Source organism: Peromyscus leucopus, chromosome 17 (assembly GCF_004664715.2).
Source record: "Peromyscus leucopus breed LL Stock chromosome 17, UCI_PerLeu_2.1, whole genome shotgun sequence".
NCBI lineage: Eukaryota > Metazoa > Chordata > Mammalia > Rodentia > Cricetidae > Peromyscus > Peromyscus leucopus.
This window is the reverse complement of record NC_051077.1, coordinates 46374261-46384975: the sequence shown is the minus strand read 5'-3', so window position 1 is coordinate 46384975 and position 10715 is coordinate 46374261. Positions and strand designations below refer to the sequence as shown.

The 10715-nt window shown below is 37.2% G+C and overlaps 1 pseudogene; it reads right to left on the bottom strand.

Moving 5' to 3' along the window:
- Positions 1-537: 537 nt before the first annotated feature.
- LOC114701088 lies at positions 538-906 on the bottom strand (annotated as a pseudogene).
- Positions 907-10715: the final 9809 nt, after the last annotated feature.

The following is a 10715-nucleotide window of genomic DNA, read 5'->3' as shown; positions in this document are numbered from 1 at the left end:
ATACATTTCTCAGGTAAAGCTTGTCTGTGGACTTTGCCAGTATTGAATAATAAATATTTTTAATAACTGCCTTGAAATTTATTTCACGTGCATTTACATTTATGCCTGCATAAATTTAGGTCTTGTCTTTATGTGTGGCATTGGCAGTAGCAGAAAGAAAATATGTTTAAAAAGCTATATTTTCAAGTATTAAAATTTAATAGAATTTAATTGATGACATCATTTAAAATATTTTCATACCAAAACTCTTCCTGAGAGATAACCATGTTCAAAGTTATGATGTTTCTAGGGCCTGTGTTTTTTTTAATGAAAAATCATCTTATTATTAATATATATGTAGACAACATTCAGATAAACAAATGCAGATTATATGGGAATATTTAAATTTAACCAAATTTTCATTTTAAAAATATATAAGTACTACTTAATTTTATAATGTATTTTTATAGCTGCATTTTTTTTTTAGTGATTAACAGAAGATTTATTTATGCAAGAATAGAGTCATCCTTGCCAAACTTAACAGGACATCTTTAAAGTTCAGTTCAATTTTCCTTCCTGGATAAGTCTTTCCTTTCTGTCCCTGTCTGTTTTAAAAATAGAATACCAGAAGATGAGGACCCCAAATGCTGCCACAGCCCCTAAAAGTGATTTCTTTGGAGTGGGTCTGAAACTAGGATAAACATTTGTTGATTTTGCATAGGTCCAACGAATCAAGGCAGGGTCATCGACGTGTGATGTGCGTTTGGGGTCGTTGTACTCAAGCTGTTATTCCCGTTTAAGCTGGGCCCTTATGCTCAAGCGCTCGACCTGCACCTTTCGGGTCTTCAGAGACATGTCATACTTGGCAGGGTTGAGGGTACTAGGGAGAGCGGCCAGGGGCACAGGCTTATACTTGGAATCAGACATCTGCGCCTGCGCGGCTGCATTTCACATTACTAAAATAATTTCTTTGCCCCTTTGAAAAAGTATCAATATCATAGAGATAAAGTATTTACATATGCAAGTCTAGATATTTTGTGTATATACATATATGTATATTAGTCTACTTGTGTTAATGTATGCTGTTTAGTTATTTCAACTAAATTTCAGTGTTCTGGAAAGAATGTCATAAGGCTTAAGAAGCTCATGAATCTCATAAAAATATAATATTCACAAAAATTCCTTTTCAAGGTTATATTAGCAGGAAGTAACTGCTCTGGTAGAGCTGGCTACAAACTGAGCCTAAGGACTCAGTCTAAGCCATCATCTGCAATTCTAGGCTCTTTGGTGATGCAATGAGTCTGTTAGGAACCTAGACTTGCTTGGAGCTGTGTCTTTGGTCTGTCTCATTCTGGTGCCCTATTTGGGAGGAATAGATGCTTGTTAATGACTTCCCAAGAAATATCATGAAATGATATATCTGCAGGAAAATTTCTCCACAGCCACATAATATTAAACTAAAATGTGTACAGAAAGAATTGATTTGTGAAGTGGGTGCTTCAACTCTTCATGCATATTTAAAAGTTTCAAGGGGAAATGTTTCTGAAGTACACACTCACTGTTTGATAAACTTACTCCAAATATCAAATACAAAAGTCTTACACACAAAAAAAAAATCTGTGAAGTTTGATGAAATAAGTTTTAAAATACAAAAAGGACAAATATTGTAGAGATGACACTTTGTTTTTGTTTTTCGAGACAAAGTTTCTCTGTGTAGCTTTGTGCCTTTCCTGGAACTCGCTTTGTAGACCCCGCTGGCCTCGAACTCACAGAGATCTGCCTGCCTCTGCCTCCTGAGTAAGTGCTGAGATTAAAGGCATGTGCCACCCCGCCCGGCTCTAGATGACACCTTTTATTTACTGGTATATATTCAAGTGCCCCCCAAAATATACCTTTAGAGATTTTCAATGTCTTTCAGCAATATGAAGAAACAATGTACCCAAGGCCAGATAACCTAACCTAAATACAATGCTAACAAGTTGTGAGCCCAAGGCTTGTTTGTCTATGGAAAGAGTGGAAGCTAGGTATATATATATATAGCTTCTTTGTTTTATATATATATATATAAAACAAAGAAGCAGGTATTTTTTTCCTTGTTTGAGGCAAGAACTTGCAATTTAGACCTGGTCTTGAAGGGTGGTCCCCAGACCTTGAAATTTTGATTGTTGAGATGATCAGAATGAACCAAAATGTATGGTCCCTAGTATTTGTGGGTTTGTATTTTTTCTTGTGAAATGACGAACTAAATAATCATTTCAGAAACCAGTCTTACAGGGTAAATTATTAAACTTTTAAAAAAGTATCGTTAAATTATTTATTGTTATTTATGTGTGTGTATGGGTACATGCCACATGTATGTGGGTGCCTGTGGAGGCCCTGGAACTGCGGCTGCAGACCATACTGGGAACTGAGCTTATGCCCTATAGGACAGAATGTGCTCCTAACCATTGAGACATCTCTTCCACTCTCAAGATACTCTGTAATCAGAATGAAAGTATTTTCTGTGATTGTACAAAAAACAGCTTTTAAAGACAGATTAAATAAAATATTGCTCTAATTGATTGCATTCAAATTAAAATAACATCATCAAAAACATTTAAATTGGCAAGAAAATATCTATTTACAGAAAATATGATCTTATGTAGAAAACATTAAAGACTCTTGTACCAATAAAAAACAAAATGAAGTATACATGAACTCTGAAAAGCTCTGGATACAAAATCAATTTAAAAATCAGTTGAGTTTCTGTATGAAAAAAATGAAAATTCTAAAAAGAAAATGAGATAACAAGCTCAATTTACAGCAGCATTAAAACAAAGAACAAAGAAAAAAAACAAAACAAACAGGAATAAATTTAACCAAGGAGAAATTTTATATATGTATGGTGATATTTTATTTGTGTTCTAAGAAATAAAGCTTGCCTGGGGATCAGAGGACAAAACCAGCCACTGTATTAAACATAGAGGTAAGGCAGTGGTAGTATACACCTTTAATCATAACATTCAGGAGACAGAGATTCATCCAGATCTCTGTGAATTCAAGGCTACACTGGGAAGAGAGCCAGGCGTGGTGGCACATGCCTTTAATCCCAGCACTAGTTAACCATAGAGGTCTGGAGGTCTGTACAGACAGACAGGAAGTGATAGAGCTGGGAGGAAAGAGGAAGTGATGTAGCTGGGCTTGAGAAAGGAAGTAAGATGGCAGGGCACAGAAAGGTATTTAAGGCATAAGTATATAGGAAGTAACTCTCTTGAGCTGAGGATTTCCTATTAGTAAGAACTTGTGGCTGGCTTGTTCTATTCTGCTGATCTTTCAGCTCTCACCCAGTGGGGTTTTTTATTAATAAGACCGTTTAGCAATTTGTGTTACACACACACACACACACACACACACACACACACACACACACATTGAAAATTATGAGATACTGGTGAAAAATAGTAAAGAAGTATCCAATAAAGGCTTGTAAACTTATAAAACACCTTACTTTTGCATTTTGTACCTAAAGTCTCCAGTGGCAGCTTTGGAGACGCGATCTAGGCACAACAAGACCCTCACTCTATTGTCTCAAAAAGGGGGCCTTAGACAAAGATATCTCAATATAGATAGACCCAGGCCAGTTTCAAGTCCCCAGAAATGATGGCGCCAGCCCCAGGAACAAAAGAACAGAGTCAGAGTCAGGATGTCTGATGGTAACCAATTAACCAGGAGATGCCCCTCTCCGGAGATAACATCACCAGACCCCGGAGAGGAGTTGTAAAACTCCTGACAGGGCAAACAGATAAGCTAGAATAAGATAAAGTCCAGGCCCGGGAAAAACTGGACCAATCAAGGATGGACCCGTTACTAACCCCCTCCCCTCTAAGAAATTTTATGGGTTTTGCCTATAAAAACTAACTTCCCCAAGAAAGAGGAACTCCTCTCTGCCTCACTTGAGATGGCTTGAGTTGAGTTCCCTGTCATGACTTGTAACAGATAAACCTTGCTTTTGCATTCTGGTATGCTCGTCCTTGGTGGTCTCTCTGGGGGCTATGATCTGGGCACAACACTTGTAGAGAGAGAACTGACACAGAATAATAAAGTGTGTGGACTAAGGAGTTTCGTGTCCATAGATTCATTTCTTTTCATCAAAGATTAATTATCAGCTAGTTGTAGATTCCTCCTGGACCCTGGGAGGGGACTACCAAGGGGCTGGACCCCCACAGTCCCAGATAGGCGAGGATGTTGAGATCCTCTGACTTCAGGTTTCAGGTTAGCGAAGGGGCAAAAGATTGAGAGCCCCCTCTGCCTGGCCCAAATGTGCTCAGAATATGGAAATGTAGAAGGGGGCAATTGTTCTAGCGACTTTTCAACTGCCTGATCAGAGTGCATAAAGAAGCACTTGGGAGGCAGAGCCAGGTGGATCTCTGTGAGTTTGAGGCCAGCCTGGGCTACCAAGTGAGTTCCAGGAAAGGCTCAAAGCCACACAGAGAAACCCTGTCTCGAAAAACCAAACCAACCCAACAAACAAACAAAAAACCCCAAAACCAACCCCTCCCCCCAAAAAAAGAAGGGTGGAATTATGCACAGGAGGCAAGGAGCCCTATTAGCTGATGGACTAGAAATGTGAGCAGGACCCCTAACCTTTCCATATAGGGTATTCATAGTGTGGGGTAAGAATGTACATGAAGTAGAGGGTCCAGAGGCCCTTTACCTTCAAGGATGATCATAACTATATTTAACCTCAGATAATGGAGGTCAAAAAGCTTGAAGTACAGAAATAATAAAATAAACATTACTGAAAATAAATCTACTGATCCTTCTGACAGTATGAATGAAAAAAATTACCATTCTAATCTCTCACTACAGTTCCCAACACAGACAGAGAAACAAAGAGCAAGGGAGAGGAGATGCAAAGAGTGAGAAACAGACAGATAGACAGACATGCAGATCGACAGACTGAGGTATGTGGTTGGAGCTGATAGGTTTCACTATATAGTTGTTAAGCAACTGATCACTAAAATGGAAATAAAATCCCTTGCTCGTATAGATTACTGAATGTGACTGCCCTTAAACTATTTCAGTAATGTATTTATACAGAAATATAAAACAAATGCTAAGTTGAAGTTACTGACCTTTGAAGAGCTGAGATTGCCTTAGCATGGACATCAGAGTATAATCATCTCTGTTTCCCATTTCACTTGAGATCCTTTGCACATCCTAGGTACTACAGGATGCTCTGCCACTGAGCTATAGACTTTGCCCCAAGCAGTGAGGAGTCAAAACATATCTAACAGGGATACATTGTTTGAAGGAAAATACAACCTTTTTTTTTTTTAAATTTTCAATTTCTGTACTCACTCAATTTGCATAATGATAAATTAAAAAACACTAATTTAAATGACTTAAATTCCATTCACTATAAAATTCGTTGAGGACATGAGACCTGCCTTATATTCTTAGTATTCTAGTAGTGTTGTTTAGGCTTTAAATAATCATTGACTACTTTTCAGTAAGTAGATAGACTTATATTTTTGATAATTACATGATCTAGTAGAGAAACAAATTCACACTCATACTAAGAGGATAATAAGGCAAAAATGTAAGAAAACTCTCCAATTGTTGATTAGGAACTAAAGATAAATGTAGATTAAGAAGGATAATCTTACCTGTATTCATTAGTAATTTTCATGCAGGGAGCAAATTCACTAGGACACATTATCCAAGGTTTTGGAGGAAAGATGAATTGTTTAAATACATGACTTGAGAGAAAACACTCAAAGTCTAGAGACATACTTTCTCCCCTGTAATAAATTTTACATAGTCACAGATGGTGACCCATTACAAATTTACAACACCCTGAAATGACCTAGTTGACTATTGGCAAATGCTATAAATGTCACTATTTGATTCTGTTTTTAGTTTACCCTAGAGCATCCCATATACATGGTCAGTATGTAACACATAGCACAGAAGAGGGAGCACAAATGTTCACCCTCTATTCTCATCTGCTCAGAAAGGGAGGCCTTTTCTAGGTTTATTTTCACTATCGTTCAGTGATGGCTCCTAATGTAAGATTCTCTTCTATTGTCAGGGCCAAATGTTACAATGGAAATTAAGAATAATGAAAAACTTTTATACAAAGCTTATTGAACAACCTTCATGAAAGTTTTTCTAAAATGTTATTTAATAAAAAGCTAAATTAACAATGAAATCTCTTCTGTAAAAAAATTTCTATCTGAAGATCCCAAGTCAGTGTCTCTTTCTGTTTAGAAAGGATTTAAAAATAAAACTATAGCACACAGCAAACAAATGTAGGTTTATGTACATATGAGTGTGAGTGTGTGTGTATATGTGTGTGTGTGCATACATGCGTATGTCATGTGTTAGTATACACAGAAGCCAGAGGAAGGCTTTTGTCCCTTGAGCTGGACTTACAGATAATTGTGAGCTGCCTGACATGGGTGTTGGAACCCAAATGCCTAGTCCTCTTTGTGTGGCTTTACCTATTTTTTTGAAAATTATTATATACTCAGAGTTACTTTCTGTGCTGTTATTAAAGATTGCTGGGACTAGAGAGATGATTCAGCAGCTAAGAGAGCACTTGGTGCTCTTGCAGAGGATCCAGGTTCATTTCCCAGCACCCACATAACAACTAAGAACCCTCTCTGTAACACTAGTTCCAGGAGACCCCACACCCTCTTCTGGGGTGCACAGGTAGTACACATAGATACTTACAGGGAAACATTCATACATATAAATATATATATTAAATATTTAAAATGTTAAAAGGGTCCGAATTTTTTCTCATCTAAATAAAGAAAGTGTAATATATCTCATGGGAATTAACTCAAAACAACATTGACTTGTGTCCTATAGTCAAAAGAAATTGATAAGATGAGGGGAGAGAAAAGCACTTCTCTGCTGTGGGACGGTCTGTATGTCAAATTACTCTGATTGGTCAATAAATAAACATGGTTGGCAGTGCAGGCAGGAAGTAGGTGGGACAAGGAGAGGAGAATTCTGGAAGCAGAAGCTGAGGCAGAGAGACACTGCAGCGCAGCATGACAGCAGCATGTGAAGACGCGTAACACAGCACGTGCAAGTATAGATTTATGGAAATGGATTAATTTAAGCTATAAGAACAGTTAGCAAGAAGCCTGCCACGGCCATACAGTTTGTATGCAATATAAGTCTCTGTGTTTACTTGGTTGGGTCTGAGCGGCTGTGGGACTGGCGGGTGACAAAGATTTGTCCTGACTGTGGGCAAGGCAGGAAAACTCTAGCTACATTCTCTGTGGATGTGAATTATAGTCAACAGATTGGAATCTGCATATTTCTTCCTGAGAAAATACCAATGATACTGGCATCTACTAGTGATTTCTTTACAGTTACTAGTGTTCTTACACATCATTTGTTTGGCTTCATGACACCCTGAGATCAGTGTTCGGAATCAGCTTTTAGCAAGGTGAAAATACAGCTTAATTAAAATGATTCATAGAGAATTCCTTATGTGAATCCCAGAATTTGCTCTTAGTTTTAAACTACACGATTATTTATAGAATTAGAAATTTCTGAGATCCTTCATTGAAGCTTATGCAGTTATAATTCTAGTAATGTCAACACAGCTGTTTTTTCCTCTTTGTCTTGATACAATAGCTATTTGTGCAAACCTGGGAAGAAGTCCCCTTTAGAAATTAACACGTGGAAGTGGGACTTGCAACTTTCTAAACTGAGACAATATATTTTAAGACTGTTAACCTCAGACTAGCCTGAATAAAGGCATATGATAAAAACTGTAAGCTATATTATTAACATTTATGTCACGTAATTTATAAGGGACATATATGAATATCCTATAAAGATATACATAGAAACAATTTTCAAGGGATTTAAGCATCACCATTGGCCTTTAATGAAGAAGAACTAGAAATGTAGTAGCAACACAAAGTATAAGGAAGTCAGATCCAATGTCTTAATATCAATGTTATGTTTTTTTTTTTTATTTGAATGTTTATATTCAAAGCTGGGGTCATCCTTGTGGATTCCTGGGAGCTTCCCTCGCACCCGGTTTCTCCCTATCCCTATGATGTCTCCCTTTATCATGGTATCTCTTAGACTACTAACAAAGGTGGAGAGAGTGCCTGAACTGGTTTACTGCAGTAATCAGATCGGTGAATACCCTAACTGTCATCATAGAGCCTTCATCCAGTAACTGATGGAAGCAGATGCAGAGATCCACAGCCAAACATCAGGCCGAGCTTCAAGAGAGAGAGAAGCAGAATTCTTATGAGCAAGGGGCATCAGGATCATGATGGAGAAACCTACAGAGACTAATCAAACTAATGGGAACTCATGAACTTTGGATCAACACTGTGGAGCCTCCATGGGACTGAACTAGGCCCTCTGTATAAGCGAGACAGTTGTGTAGCTTGATCTGCTTAAGAGGCCCCCTGACAGTAGGATCAGGATCCATCCCTGGGGCATGAGCTGGCTTTCTGGAGCCTACTACCTGTGGTGGGACACCTTGCACAGCCTTGAGGCAGGGGGAGGGGTTTGGTCCTGCCTCTAGTGAATGTACAGCTTCTGCTGACTCCCCACTGGAGGCCTTACCTTCTTGTAAGAGGGAATAGGGTTGGGTTTGGGGGGGAGGTAGGCTGGAGGAATGGCAGGAGGGAAGAGGTTGATCTGTGATTGGTATGTAAAATGAATAAAAAATTTCTTAATTAAAAAAGAAAGTTTCTTTTCAAAAGATATTTAGTCCCCACACAATTCTTAAAATTAACTAAATTAGATGGAACTTAATTAAATGCTATAAATTAAAATTTTTATGTTCAAGATTGATAAAAATTTCCCCATCATAGCCTGACACAAAATTATGAAATCAATACAAATTACATTTATTTTTATCCTGGATGCTAAAAGTGTCTCCAGTAGGAATGGAAAATGTGTTCTAGTCTAGTATGACTAAACTACTGTTGCATAGGTAGATTCCACTCAGTGAAGTCATCAGGCTAGAAGAAGAAAGATTATTATAAAATGATTTAGTCAGTAACTAGCTATAGGTATCAAATAGTGGAAAGACATTAAAAAAAGGAAGCATGACTTTAATGAGTCACTTTGTCTGACCTTGTCGGAGAGCTGTCAAGATTTAATGGACAATATCTAACTGAACTAAGTTGTAACATGCATTGGTGAAAATAATGGAAAAATCACTCCAATGTAGAAAGGTGTTAAAGTGGGTATGGCCATTTCCATATTTCAATATTAAAAAATAGAGTTTATTAGTTACTTTTTTAAGCTGTGATTAAAAATATGATCAAAAAGTACTTCAGTAAGAGATTTTGTTTTAGCTTATGTTTCAGAGTCCATCATCTTGGAAAGGCAGGCCATGGCAATAAGAGCTAACAGATTTTATCCACAACTGTGCAGAAAAAAGAGAGACCAGGAATAAGGTAAAGGCTATAACTCTTCAAATCCCAACCCTAGTGGTATGCTTCCCCCATCAAAGCTCTACTTCCTGAGAGTTTCATATCTTCCCCAAACAGCACTGTTGATTGGAGTTCAAGTTTTCAAATATGTGAAACTATGGGGTATATTTCTCATTCAACCCACTGCAGACGTTAAAAAAATGAATCAAAACACTAATAACAAAACCATATTGATCAGTAGTTTTGTTTGACCTTGCCTGACAGCTGTCAAATGTTAACAGACTAGAGGTCACTTAACAACGTTGTAACATATAAATTGCTGAATATAGTAGAAAAATTATTCTGACATCGTGAGTTGTTAGTGTACAAGGTACTTTCCATGATTTTGAAATACATACTAGATGAAGATTTTCCTCATTAAATAAAAATGGCATAAATGGACAATTGTTAATAATTTGCTATCAGTCATGGTAGTGTTCATCAAGCCATGGTTTGCTGATTATCACTTGCATGTGCTCCAGTATAATCATAATTGCCAAATGTTTTTATCCAGATTAATGAATGACAGGTAATCAAGAAATAAATAAAAAGCTTATCTTTAACAGATATTCTGAGTTCAACTTGATGTGCAGAATTTGACAGTTTTTTTTTTTCTAGGTGGAGGTGAGTAGTGAATAGTTTAAGGTTTTGTTCTATGTATCACAATGATTTATCATGCCTGTGTTATGGTATGGTATGCTTTGAGTGTTTGTGCCTGAGAATATGTTATCCTGGACATTCAAAAAGACCCAAAGAAAAATAAGATGCTAATCTTTAAAATACTCTTATGAATTGACTGTGTCAGGGACTCAGAGAGAGATACTCATGCAAAACAATCTGTGATAAAATGTGGTCTTCATTCTCTACACTAGAGTATAAGATTTCACTGTGAGTAGCTATGTATCTCCTAAAAGATTCTGTGTATGAAATTCCAGGCACAATATATGGTGTGTTTGATAGTTTCACTGGCTCTCTGACTGACTAACAACAAATTTACTTAAGGGAGGAATGATTCACTTCAATTACAATTTCAGTGGTTTTAATCCATCATGAAAAGGAGGCTACGTCAGAGCAGATAATCTCCTCATAGAAAGCACGGAGAAAAAGCCATAACAGGACATGTTTTTAGTGAACCACCTCCTCTAACTAGCTCCACCTTCTACAGTGTCACCATTTACTTATGATATATTCATTTTTTATTCTATTAACATATGCATTACTTCTTAAGTAGTTCTTAATCTTGTCCTCATCACCTTTGAAAGTTCCTTTTTCCTTTCCCTCATAGAC